We start from the raw sequence: 14,116 nt of genomic DNA, 5'->3' as shown, positions 1-14,116 counted from the left end.
ATATCGCGATTCACTATCTTGCTTACGACATAGAGATGTCACCGGTGACCTGAGGACATGGTATGCTTGGTCGAGTCCCTCGAGGGTATATCATCAAATCAGACTCATCTTGTAACGAAGGTGTTGATTTAACCGAGCATCATGGTTGGTCGAGTCCCTCGAGGCCATGGTGATTCGGAGGCCGAACAGGACGGGAATCACAAGGAGTTGTGATCGGCAAGAGTTGTCTACCTTTTAGGCTTAGTGTGATTGGTCGAGTCCCTCGAGGTTACACTAAGACGCTGATTGGATCCTGATCCCCACTAGAAGTCTGCCGGAGACTTCCGTTTCACGTGCTGAGGGTGTCGCGTGACTCGTTAGTAAAATAGTGGGAGCATATTAAGATAGAAGTCCATATCTTGATAGTTTATTTCTTGCAAAATCTGCATGTTATTCATTTTTGCTACATCTTTATTTTCAGAAAATGTCGCTTTCAAATCCCTTACGTGGCATACTTGATGTCAACCGCCTCACTGGTCCAAATTATACGGATTGGCTCCGTAACTTGAGAATTGTTCTCACAGCGGAGAAAATCGTGTACGTCCTTGATACAGTGATGCCTACGCCCGAAGAAGGGGCAAGCGAGGATGAGATCGCTCGCTACGTGAAGTACATTGATGACTCCACTCTTGCTCAGTGCTATATGTTGGGCTCTATGACTCCAGAGTTACAGAGACAACATGAAAAGATGGATGCCAGATCCATTCTCCTACATGTCCGTAAATTGTTTGAGGAACAGGGAAGGATTCAACGATATGAGATATTCAAGAGCCTTTTCCGCGCTAGGATGACTGAGGGGACACCGGTTCAGAACCATGTCCTAAAGATGATTGAGTGGATAGAGAAACTCACAGGTCTAGGAATGGTCCTAGAGGATAACTTGTGTGTGGACATTGTGCTTCAGTCCCTACCAGATTCCTTTTCACAGTTCATAATGAACTTTAATATGAACAAGCTTGAGGTGACTCTCCCAGAGCTCCTCAATATGTTGAGGGAGGCAGAGAGTACTATTAAGAAAGAGAAGCCAGTTCTCTACACTGGTGAGACCAGAAAGAAAAGGAAAGCAGAAAGGTCCCTTAAGAAGGGAAAGGGTAAGGGCAAACAAGGTAAAGCAAAGGTTGCTAAGAAAGACCCAACAAAGGATAAAGGCCAGTGCTTCCACTGTGGTAAAGATGGGCACTGGAAGAGAAACTGCAAAGAGTACCTTGCAGAAAGGGCGAAACAAAAGCTTGATGAAGCTTCAGGTACATTCATGATCAGTCTCCATTTGTCAGACTCTTATGATAACACATGGGTATTAGATACCGGTAGTGCTTATCATATATGTAATTCGTTGCAGGTTCTGGCAAGGCCTAGGAGACTAGAGAGAGGCGAGATGGACCTCAAGATGGGTAATGGAGCAAAAGTTGCTGTATTAGCTGTTGGCGAGGTCGCCCTACATCTGCCTAGTGGAGCTTTTATTGCATTAGATGCATGTTATTTTGTTCCTTCTATTATCAAAAACATTATCTCCATTTCATGTTTAACAGTTAGTGGATATAAATTTGTTTTTGAGAACAATGGTTGTTCGATATTATTAGATGATAAGATCATCACGAAAGGAACATTGCATAATGGTTTATTTATGTTAGACACCACTCCACATATCATGAATATAAATATGTCCAAAAGGAAACGAGATGAGTTGAACAGTGCATACCTGTGGCATTGTAGGCTAGGTCACATCCATGAAAGAAGGATTCAAAAGTTGCTAAATGATGGATATCTAGATCCATTCGACTATGTGTCATATGCAACTTGTGAGCCTTGCATTCGTGGAAAACTGACCAACTCTCCATTTAGTGGAACTAGAGAGAGAGCCATTGAGTTGTTGGAACTCATACATAGTGATGTATGTGGACCCATGTCAACTCATGCCATTGGAGGTTACTCCTACTTCATTACATTTACTGATGATTTCTCAAGGTATGGATATGTGTACTTAATGAAGTACAAGTCCGAGGCCTTTGAGAAATTCAGAGAGTATAAGAATGAGGTGGAGAACCAGATTGGAAAGAGTATCAAAACTCTTCGATCAGATCGAGGAGGTGAGTACTTAAGTACAGAGTTTACTCACTTCCTCAAGGACCATGGGATATTATCCCAATGGACACCTCCTTATACACCTCAGCTCAATGGTGTCTCTGAAAGGAGAAATCGTACATTATTAGATATGGTACGGTCCATGATGAGTTTCGCTGACCTACCCATCTCATTCTGGGGATATGCCCTAGAAACCGCAGCTTACCTTCTGAACAGAGTTCCAACTAAGTTGGTGGTGTCTACACCATATGAGATATGGAAAGGGAAGAAGCCTGATCTTAAAGTAGTTAAGATTTGGGGCTGCTCTGCCCATGTTAAAAGACACAACCCCGATAAGTTAGAATCAAGGACAGGGCGATGTAAATTTGTGGGATACCCCAAGGAAACTTGTGGGTATTACTTCTATCATCTCGAGGACCAAAAGGTCTTTGTAGCTAAGAGAGCAGTGTTCCTTGAGAAGGAACACATTCTTGACGGAGACAGTGGGAGAATGATAGAATTGAGCGAGGTTGGAGAACCAAGCTCAAGCACCACTCTACAGCCCGAGTCTGTTCAGGTATCTAATACACAAGTTTCAACTTTACGCAGGTCTGATAGAGTATCCCATCCTCCTGAGAGATATGTGGGACATATTAGAGCAGAGGATGTAGAGGATATTGATCCTCAGACCTACGAGGAGGCTATTATGAGTATAGACTCCGGGAAGTGGAAAGAAGCCATGAATTCTGAGATGGATTCTATGTACTCCAATAAGGTTTGGAACCTAGTTGATGCACCCGAAGGTATTGTACCCATCGGTTGCAAGTGGATCTTTAAGAAAAAGATCGGAGTAGATGGAAAGGTAGAGACCTATAAAGCAAGGCTAGTGGCTAAGGGGTATCGTCAAAGGCAAGGTGTTGACTACGACGAAACTTTCTCACCCGTAGCAATGCTAAAATCTATCAGAATTCTATTGGCTATTGCAGCACACTATGATTATGAGATCTGGCAGATGGATGTGAAAACCGCATTCCTCAACGGGAACCTGGAGGAGGAGGTGTATATGATGCAACCTGAGGGATTCGTGTCCAAGAACTGCCCAGATAAGGTGTGTAGGTTGCTTAGATCCATTTATGGACTAAAGCAAGCTTCCCGAAGTTGGAACATAAGATTTGATGAGGCAATCAGATCTTATGACTTCGTTAAGAACGAAGATGAGCCTTGTGTATACAGAAAGGTAAGTGGGAGCGCTATTAGCTTTTTGGTGTTATATGTGGATGACATCCTCATCATTGGGAATGACATAGGAATGCTATCCACAATAAAGGCTTGGTTATCTAGACACTTCTCCATGAAGGACTTAGGAGAAGCATCTTATATCTTGGGGATTAGAATCTATAGAGATAGATCCAAAAGGATGCTTGGCTTGTCCCAGTCCAGGTACATAGAAACTATTGTCAAAAGGTTTGGCATGGAAAATTCCAAAAGAGGTCTCATACCGATGAGACATGGGATATCGCTTTCTACGAGTATGTCCCCAAAGACTCCAGAAGAAAGGGCGAACATGGATATGATACCTTATGCCTCAGCAATAGGGTCTATCATGTATGCCATGCTATGTACTAGGCCTGATATAGCGCATGCTCTGAGTGTCACGAGCAGGTATCAGGCGGATCCAGGCTTGGAGCACTGGAAAGCAGTAAAGTGTATCCTTAAGTACTTGAGAAGGACTAAGGATCTTTTACTAGTATATGGAGGTAATAGCCTTAAGGTTGAAGGCTACACTGACTCAAGTTTTCAGTCTGATGTCGATGATAGCAAGTCGAATTCAGGGTATGTGTACACCTTGAATGGAGGAGCAGTGTGCTGGAAGAGTTCCAAGCAAGATACCACTGCTGACTCGACCACAGAGGCGGAGTACATTGCTGCATCAGATGCAGCAAAGGAGGGAGTCTGGTTGAAGAAGTTCATCACAGATTTGGGAGTCGTGCCGGATAGTGAGGAGCCGATTTCCCTATATTGCGACAACAACGGGGCAATTGCTCAAGCGAAGGAACCTAGGTCTCATCAGAAATCTAAGCATGTTCTGAGGAGGTTCCACCTTATCAGAGAGATCGTGACCCGAGGAGATGTAGCAGTGGAAAGAGTTCCATCCGAAGATAACATTGCAGATCCACTAACAAAGCCATTGTCTCAGATTGTCTTTGAGCGTCACAGGGGTCTGATGGGGATCAGACACATAGGTGATTGGCTTTAGGTCAAGTGGGAGATTGCTAGTCATAAGTGCCCAGCAAGCCAATCACGTGAGTGATGGCACGTGTGACTTGATACAGAATCTTTTTGCTTATTATATTTTTGGCGTATATCACTTTATAACTATTGCATAAATGCATATGTATAGTGATGTCTTTGGATTTGTGCAATGGGAATCGGATCGTGATGAGATCACGATAATGAGATCGATTCACCTTTAAACACATATCCTAAATAATCCCGGTCATAGGTTACTCGAGAGGGACATCGTGATAACCGGATAGACTGGTGTGCTGTATACCCGTCCATATGATGGATGCAGCTGGTCTCATAGCTGCTCGTGTAGGGACACTAGGGATACAGTACAGGTGCTCATTGGAGAATGAGTTCACTGATTGATCCGCTTATGGAATGCTGGATGGTTGATGATGCCTTATTGTCAGACAACGATTCCGTAGTCCTAGTGGTGTATCTGGTTCTTAGACTTGAGACACCAAGGATGTCCTGTATGAGTGCTCCACTCTTTGATACCAGACTTATAGGTTTGGCTGTTCCCAGATCTAGTACAGCTGGTCATTGGGAGTGGTAGTCGACCTTACGAGGGCTATTGAGTGTCGATAGAGGATCATCCACTCTCGGTATCATGAGAGGAATATCCCATGTGTTCTTGCTCAGACAAATCCCTGGCCAGGGTCATTCGGGTTGAGAGAGAAAGAGTTCTCCGGGAGAATCCAATTAGAGCGAGACTCAAGTAGAAACCGTATGGGTCTGACAGCACCATGCTCGATATACGGTCTCTGGGATATTAGATGGATGAGGGACTATAGGTACATGGTAACTGAGGACAGACAGGTCCAATGGATTGGATTCCCCTGTATCGTCTGGGGACTACGGCGTAGTGGCCTAGTACTTCCGTAGTCGATGAGTCGAGTGAATTATTACAGAGATAATAATTCACTTAGTTAGAAGGAGTTCTGACAGGTATGACTCACGGCCAGCTCGATATTGGGCCTAGAGGGTCACACACATATGGTAGGCATTGCGATGAGTAGAGGTTCGGATATGAGATATCCGACGGAGCCCTTGTCTTATTGGATGCAGATCCAATACCCACTAGGGAAAGGACCCATTAGGGTTTTGACACGGGATCTCTATAAATAGGAGGGATTCACAGCCTCATAGGCTAGAGTCTTTGCTTGCCCTTCCTATTCTCCTCTCCCTCTCCACCTCAGAGTAGGCCTGGAGTTTTGAGGAGCGTCGTCGCAACCCTGCTGTGTGGATCACCGCTAGAGAGGAGGATGCTTGACCTCCTTCACCCTCTCCTGAGGATCTGCAAGGAAACAGGGATATACGATCTCCCTAGGTAACAAAATCTCTATACGCAGTTTTGTGTTTTGCGGATTTTGCGCACCAATCTTCGCACGACGACGAACATCTTTTTGGGAATCGGGGATTTTTGTTTTCATATATTCTTCTGCTACACATGTGATATTGCCCCAAAGATTTCCCAACTGTGGTATCAAAGATAAGTTCGTGCGAAAGATTAGTTTTGAACTGCGTATGTTGTATTTTGGAGAAGCTTTTGACGTCAAAATCATTGACGTAAAAGCGAGAAAGGGCAACAATAGTTGCTGCCCTCGCATATGGTAGCCTTAGCTGCCATCTACGTGCAAGGGGGTGGTGACCAGCGGGCTGCTACCGGCGGTTTGTGGTCAGCGGCAGCCTGCCTATAGTAGGCACCACTTGTGGGTTAGGTGCCCACAAGCAAAGCAGCCTATAGTGGCGGCCGACTGCGTACGGGCATTACCCCCGTGTGTAAGGGCGATGCCTACGGTTGCTGGACCCGTGAGCGCAAGCAACGCCTATCGCTGTTGGGCTTGAGTGCGAGCCGCCAGTAGCAACGGTAGCGAGCCCCGACGGGCAGCGCTAGCCCGTTGGTGCTACGTCGCTTACGGGCATTTTGCCCGCAGTAGTGCATACGGGTGCTACGCTCGTGAGCACAACCACAAGCGAGGGCGATAGTGCTCGTAGGAGCAGTGCCGCCTGCATGCATAGCGCCCGCCCCCCTACCGCAAAGGGCCGCTGCCGGTAATGTGGTGACGGCCATAGCAAGCAAGGGGTGGAGGGCAATTAGGGTTTTCTAGGTAAAAAATAGTTTTACCCCTCAAAATTTTAGAAATTCCATATTCTGTCCTTTGTTTAAATTACACGAGAATTAGGCTTACGTTCCATATTCTGTCCATATTGTATTGGATGCATGCTATTTTGTTCCTTATATTATCAAAAACATTATTTCCATTTCATATTTGATAGTTAGTGGATATAAATTAGTTTTTGAGAATAATGGTTGTTCAATATTATTAGATGACGAGATCATCACGAGAGAAACATTGCATAATGGTTTGTTTATGCTAGACATTATTCTACGTATCATGAATATAAGTGTGTCTAAGAGGAGACGAGATGAAATGAATAGTGCATACCTGTGACATTATAGGCTAGGTCATATTCATGAGGGAAGGAACCAAAAGTTGCTAAAGGATGGATATCTAGATCCATTCAACTATGAGTCATATATAACTTGTGAGCATTGCCTTCATAGAAAACTAACCAACTCTCCAGTTAGTGGAATTAGAGAGAGAGTCACTGAGCTGTTGGAGCTCATACATAGTGATGAGTGTGGACCCATGTCAACTCATGTCATTGGTGGTTACTCCTACTTCATTACATTTACCAATGATTTCTCAAGGTATAGACATGTGTACTTAATGAAGTACAAGTCCGAGGCCTTTAAGAAATTCAAAAAGTATAAGAATGAAGTGAAGAGCCAGGCTAAAAAGAGTATTAAGACTCTTCGATCAGATCGAGGAGGTGAGTACTTGAGTATAGAGTTTACCCAATTCCTCAAGGACCATGAGATTCTATCCCAATAGACACCTCCTTATACACCTCAGCTCAATGGTTATCTAAAAGGAGGAATCGTACACTGTTAGACATAGTGCGGTCCATGATGAGTTTCACTGACCTACCCATCTCATTCTAGGGATACGCCCTAAATATCGCAGCTTATATTTTGAACAGAGTTCTAACTAAATCGGTAGTATCTACATTATATAAGATATAGAATGGGAAAAAAAGTTCAATCTTAAGGTTGTTAAGATTTGGGGCTATCCTACCCGCGTTAAAAGACACAACCCCGATAAGTTGGAATCGAGGATGGAGCGATGGAAGTTCGTGGGATACCCCAAGGGAACTTATTGGTATTATTTCTATCATCCCGAGGACCAAAAGGTCTTTGTAGCCAAGAGAGCGATGCTTATTGAGAAGGAACACATTCTTGGTGAATATAGTGGGAGCATGATAGAGTTAAGTGAGGTTGGAGAACCTAGCTCAAGTACCAATCCACAATCCAAGTTTGTTCAGGTATCTAGCACACAAGTTCTAACTTTACATAGGTCCGGCAGAGTATCTCATTCTCTTAAGAGATATATGGGACATATTAGAGGAGAGGATGTTGAGGATATTAATCCTCAGACCTACGAGGAGGCTATTATGGGTATAGACTCCCGGAAGTAGCAAGAAGCCATGAATTCTGAGATGGATTCCATGTACTCTAACAAGATTTGAAACATAGTTGATGCATCCGAGGGTATTGTATCCATCGGTTGCAAGTAGATCTTCAAAAAGAAGATCGAAGTAAATGGAAAGGTAGAGACCTATAATGCAAGGCTAGTGACTAAGGGGTATCGTCAAAGGCAATATGTTGACTATGATGAAACCTTCTCACTCATAGCCATGCTAAAATCTATCCGAATTCTATTGGCTATTGCAGCATACTATGATTATGAGATCTGACAGATGGACGTGAAAATCACATTCCTCAATGACAACCTCGAGAAGGAGGTTTATACAATACAACTTGAGGGATTCGTGTCCAAGGACTATAAAAAAAAGTGTATAGGCTGCTTAGGTCCATTTATGGACTAAAGCAAGCTTTCCAAAGTTGGAACATAAGATTTAATGATATAATCAAATCTTATGAATTCGTTAAGGACAAAGATGAGCCTTATGTATACAGGAAGTAAGTGAGAGCACTATCACCTTCTTGGTATTATATGTGGATGACATCATGATAATTGAGAATGATATATGAATGTTATCCATAGTAAATGCTTTGTTATATAGACACTTCTCCATGAAGGACTTAAGGGAAGCATCCTATATCTTGTGGATTTATATCTATAAAGATATATCCAAAAGGATGCTTGGCTTGTCTCATTCCAAGTACATAGACACCATTGTCAAAAGGTTAGATATGAAAAATTCTAAGAGAGGTCTTATACCGATGAGACATGAGATATCACTTTCTAAGAGTATGTCCTCAAAGACTCCTGAAGAAATGACGAACATAGATAGGATACCCTATGCCTCAGCGATTGAGTCTTTCATATATATGTCATGCTATGTACCAGGCCTAATATAGCACATACTCTGAGTGTCATGAGCAAGTATCAAGCAGATCCAGGCTTGGAGCACTAGAAAGCAGTAAAGTATGTCCTTAAGTACTTGAGAAGGACTAAAGATCTTTTACTAGTATACGGAGGTAGTAGCCTCAAGGTTGAAGGCTATATAGACTTGAGTTTCCAATCCGATGTCGATGATAGTAAGTCGAATTCAGGGTATGTATACACCCTGAATAGAGGGGCAGTATGCTGGAAGAGTTCCAAGCAAAATACTATTGCTAACTCGATCATAGAGGCAAAGTACATTGCTGTAGCAAAGACAGTAAATGAGGGAGTCTGGATGAAGAAGTTCATCACAGATCTGGGAGTCATGTCGGGTAGTGAGGAGCTAATTCCCTTATATTATGACAACAATGGGGCGATTGCTCAAATAAGGGAACTCGGGTCTCATCAGAAGTGTTTTAAGGAGGTTCCAGCTTGTTAGAGATATCGTGACCCGAGGAGATATAGTAGTGGAAAGAGTTCCATCCGAAGATAACATTGTAGATCCACTAAAAAAGCCATTATCTCATATCGTCTTTGAGTGTAACAGAGGTCTGATAGGGATCAGACAAATAAGTGATTGGCTTTAGGTCAAGTGGGAGATTGCTAGCCATAGGTACCCTACAAGCCAATCACGTGAGTGATGGCACGTGTGACTTGATACATAGTCTCTTTGCTTATTATATTTTGACATTTTCTCACTTTATATTAATTATTGCATATACACATGTAAATATATTGTGATGTCCATGGATCTATGTAATGGGAATCAGATGGTGATGAGATTATGATAATTAGACTGATTCGCCTTTAAACACAAATCCTAAATAATCCCGATCATAAGTTACTCGAGAGGGACATCGAGATAACCGGACAAGTTAGTGTACGGTAAACCCATCCATATGATGGATGTAGTTGGTCTCATAGCTACTTGTGTGGAGATATTAGGGATACAGTATAGGTGCTCATTAAAGAATGAGTTCATTGATTGATCCGCTTATGGAATGCTGGATTGTTGATGATGCTTTATTATCATATAGCGATTCTATAGTCCTAGTGGTGTATCTGGTCCTTAGACTTGAGACACCAAGGATATCCTATATGAGTACTTCACTCTTTGATATTAGATTTATAGGTCTGGAGGTTCCAGATCTAGCACAATCGATCATTGGGAGTGGTAGCCAACCTTACGAGGACTATTGAGTGTCAATAGAAGATCATCCACTCTTGATGTCATGAGAGGAATATCTCATATATTCTTACTCTGACAAATCCCTAGTCAGGGTTATTTGGATTGAGAGAGAAAGAGTTCTCCGGGAGAATCCGATTAGAGCGAGACTTGAGTAGAAAACGTATGGGTCTGATAGCACCATACTTAGTATATGGTCTCTGGAATATTATATAGATGAGGGATTATAAGTACACGGTGACTTAGGATAAATATGTCTAATGAATTGGATTCCCCTGTATCGTCTGGGGACTATGGCGTAGTGACATAGTACGTCTGTAGTCGATGATATTATGGAGATAATAATTCATTGAGCCAGAAGGAGTTCTGATATGTATGACTTATAGCCAGCTTGATATTGGGCCTGAGGGTCATACATATATGGTAGGCCTTACGATGAGTAGAGGTTCGGATATGAGATATCCGCCAAAGCCCCTATCTTTTTGGATATCTAATAAGCCCCTAAATTATTTAATCCTATGGATGAGATCCAATAAAAGCCACATGAGATATTATTAGATATAGATCCGCTAATCTAAGAGGCTTGGGTAGTTAGATGGAGATCCAATACCCAATATGGTAGGATCCATTATAGTTAAGTTAACAGGGGACCTCTATAAATAAGAGAGAACTAGTGGTTCATAGGCTAGAGCTTTTTGGTTGCCTCTCCTATTCTCCTCCCCCTCTCTACCTCAAATAACAGGCCTAGAGTTTTGAAGAGCGTCGTCATAGCCCTGTTGTGTGGATCACTGTTAGAGAGGAGGGCACTTGACCTCCTTCACCCTCTCCTAAAGATCTGCAGGGATACAGGGATATATGATCTCCCTTGGTAATACAATCTATCTTATACACAGTTTTAAGTTTCGTAGTGTTTTGCACACCAATATTCGCATTACGATGAATATATCTTTGAGAAATTGGGGATTTTATTTTTTTATGTTCTTTCACTACGCATGTGATGTCACCCCTAAGATTTCCCAACATGTACATACTTCCAATCCTTAGGTAAAGGTTTTTTAGAAGAAGATGCATCTAAGTTGCTAGTGGGAGGAGAGGGTTCATTCAAATTTAAACTATCAAAATCAAAATCATCATCAAAATCATTTTTCTTACATTCGGAAACCTCATTAAAAACAACACGAATAGATTCTTCGATAACTAAAGTTCTTTTATTAAACACATTAAATGCTTTAGAAGTAGAAGAATAGCCAAGAAAAATGCCTTTATCTAATTTTGCATCAAATTTTCCTAAGGTATCTTTTTCATTTAAAATAAAATATTTATAACCGAAAACTTTAAAATATGAAACATTAGGTTTTTTATTATTCCATAACTCATAAGGAGTTTTGAAAGGTAAAATCTTATTCATGACATAACATGTTGTGTTAACGGTTTCGGCCCAAAAATATTTGGGTAGGCTATGCTCGTTTAACATGATTCTTGCCATTTCTTATAAGTTCATATTTTTTTCTTTTAACTACTCTATTTTGTTGTGGGTTCCTTAGAGTAGAGAAATTATGGTTATACCCATTTGATTCACAAAAGTTTTGGAAATCATGGTTTTGAAACTCACCACCGTAATCACTACGTATAAATCTAATCGTAAAGCCTTTTTCATTTTGAATAAGTTTACAAAATTTTAAAAAATACTTAAAACAATAACTTTTGTGTGTCAAGAAATATGTCCAAGTGTATCTGCTATAATCATCAATAATTACAAAGGCGTATTTGCTACCTCCTAGGCTTGTTGTATCAATTGTTCCAAATAAATCCATATGAATCAATTGCAATGGTTCAGATATGCTTATTTGATTCTTTGACTTAAAACTACCTTTTATTTGTTTTCCTAGTTGACATGCATCATACACTTTGTCTTTGACAAACTTAATGCTAAGGATTCCTCTTACAAGTTCTCTAGATTAAATTTGGGGGATTAGTTTCATGCTCGCATGACCCAACCTCTTATACCAAAGTCAAGCATCATCATTTAAAACCGAAAAGTATGTTTCATTACAAAACTCATCAAGATTAATGGTATAGACATTATTGGTCCTTAAGGCAATCAAAGATCTATTCATGTGTGGTATTTATATAATGCAAGCATTAGATTCAAACTTGATGTTGTAACCTGTATCACATAATTGACTAATGCTTACAAGTTATGCTTTAAACCATCTATTAATAAAATATTTTTAATCAAAATGTTTGATTTGTTACATATATTTCCTTTTCCAATAATTTTTCCTTTGTTATTGTCTCCAAATGTGATAAATCCTTCATCTTGGCTAGTGAGCTTAGAGAAATATGTTGGATTTCTGGTCATATTTCTTAAGCATCTACTATCAAGGTACCATATCTTGCTCCTAGCTTGTGATTGTAAACATATCTACAAGAAAAAAGTTTTCTTTTAGGTACCCATTTTACCTTTGGTTCCTTATAAATAGATCTATATCATTGTGTAATTTAAGGTTCCTTTAGGGACCCAAATTAACTCATGTAGACTATACCTCTTAAATGGACATTTATGAACATAATGTCCAAATTTGAAACAAAAATTATATTTGTTTCAGGATGAAACATATAAGGTTGCGCCTTTAACAAAAATGGTTAGTTTTTAGTGAGTGTTACTCATAAAGTCTATTCAATCTTGTCTATGAACATGATCCCTTTTTTGGATTTGCTTCCTATTTTAAATTTTTCTAATGTTTCTTGTAATAATAAATTTTCCTTTTTAAATGACTTTAATTCTACACATTGAGTACAAACAGTTAATATACACTTATCATGCTAACTTTTTAATTGTTCAAGTTCACTAGAAAGAGAAGCATAATTCTTTTTTAATAACTTATTTTTTTTGCCAACTAATTTAAAATCATCAAACAAATCATTAAAAGCATTAAGTAAGTTATCATAAGATAAATGAGATTCACTTAGGTCACTTACCTCGTTATTGAGTGCCATTAGAGCATAATTCATGACTTCTTTGTTGGTTGGCTCCTCATCTTCGAATGCATTCGACTCGTCCCAAGTAGCTTTTAACGCTTTCTTCTTCTTTGGTAGCTTTTTCTTCACTTAGGGATGTTCACTTTTGAATTGTCTCGGCTTCTTGCATTCCTAACAAATCATTTAGTCCTTTTTAGGTTCATTTTTGTATTTAATGTCATATTTAGTTTTGTTCATTTTTATGAATTTTTTAAATTTTTTTGTTAACAATGTCAAGTCATCATCATCATCATCATCACTTGAGTTTTCTCTCAAGTGGTCTTCTTGAGTTCTAAGTGTCAAATCCTTTCTATTCTTTAGAAGGTTATTCTCAAGTTCTTCATGCGCATTGCATGTCATTTCGTATGTCATCAAAGACTCAATAAGTTCTTCGAGTGGAAAGTTGTTTAAGTCATTGACTTCTTGAATTGTAGTTGTTTTAGGATCCTAACTCTTTGGAAGGGATCTTAATATCTTGTTAACAAGTTCAAAATTAGAAAAAATTTTACCAAGTGCTTTTAGACCATTGATGACATCCATAAACCGAGTGTACATGTCTGCAATGGTATCTCTTGATTTCATGCAAAATAATTCATAATTATAAACTAAAAGATTAATTTTTGACTCATTAACACTACTTGTACTTTCGTGTGTGATTTCAAGTGTATGCCAAATGTCATAAGTCATTTCACAAATAGAAACTCGATTGAATTCATTTTTATCCAAAGCACAAAATAAAGCACTCATAGCTTTGGCGTTCAAAGAGAAAGTCTTCTTCTTCAAATCATTCCAATCATTCATTGGAAGAGAATACTTTTGAAATCTGATTTCGATGATATTTCATAACTCAAAATTCATAGAAATCAAGAAAATCCTCATTCTAGTTTTTCAATAAGTATAGTTTGTTCCATTGAACATGAGAGGACGTGTGATAGAACGACTCTTATGATTGACGGCAAAAGTCATCTCTCTTTGGTTTTAAACCAAATTGATAGTTAACCTTGCTCTAATACCAATTGTTATGATTAATACGACACTAAGAGAGGAG

Source organism: Musa acuminata, chromosome BXJ2-3, assembly GCF_036884655.1.
Source record: "Musa acuminata AAA Group cultivar baxijiao chromosome BXJ2-3, Cavendish_Baxijiao_AAA, whole genome shotgun sequence".
NCBI classification, from domain to species: Eukaryota; Viridiplantae; Streptophyta; class Magnoliopsida; order Zingiberales; family Musaceae; genus Musa; species Musa acuminata.
Note: the sequence above shows the minus strand (reverse complement) of the source record.